The following is a 725-nucleotide window of genomic DNA, read 5'->3' as shown; positions in this document are numbered from 1 at the left end:
AGCCTGGACGTCTAACCCTGTGGGACATTCAAAAGAACTTTTGTACTATGAACTGTATCTTGACAGAGAAGAAGTGGAGAGCAGGACTATTAAGCATTACTTTTGAAAGGTCTCTGCTGCAAATTGTACCAGAGAAGTCTAGACGATATTTGCCTCAACAGAGAGTGGAAGCAAGTCCCGGGTAAGCCTTCAATGTGGTGCTCAGCACCTAGCCAGCTCAGATCCCTTCCGTATGCCCCTGTTTTAGTGAGAATAGCTCAATTATGTTTTATGTTTTGAGGTTGCTGGCTCTGGCTGGAATATAAACATTTATTGAACTGCTTTGTCCTGTCTGGTCACAGTGATAAGTTCTGGTCTCTTGTGACAGGCCATATGACACATTCTGGTGCCTGCCACGTTTGCTGGTACTTGAATGTCCTACACTTGGGGTCCAAACTAATGTAGATGAATCAGAGCATTACAGATTTTCATCAAGTAACATTTATTGTGCCATAAGGAAACACAATGTTTCGGCCTCGAACTGGCTTTTATCAAGTGAAAGGCCAGTTAGAGGCAGAAACAATGTGTTTCGTTTTGGCACAATACATTTAGCTTGATGAAAATCCATAGTGCTATGTTTCAGCTGCATTAGTTTTGATTCATTCTGGATTATTGGCAGGCAGTCCGTGGAACCAGGACCACAGATATTAGTATCAGATTTTCCCCCCCTCATTTTATGGTGTGCA

Source organism: Ascaphus truei, unplaced genomic scaffold (genome assembly GCF_040206685.1).
Source record: "Ascaphus truei isolate aAscTru1 unplaced genomic scaffold, aAscTru1.hap1 HAP1_SCAFFOLD_980, whole genome shotgun sequence".
NCBI classification, from domain to species: Eukaryota; Metazoa; Chordata; class Amphibia; order Anura; family Ascaphidae; genus Ascaphus; species Ascaphus truei.
This window is presented reverse-complemented; position numbering follows the sequence as displayed.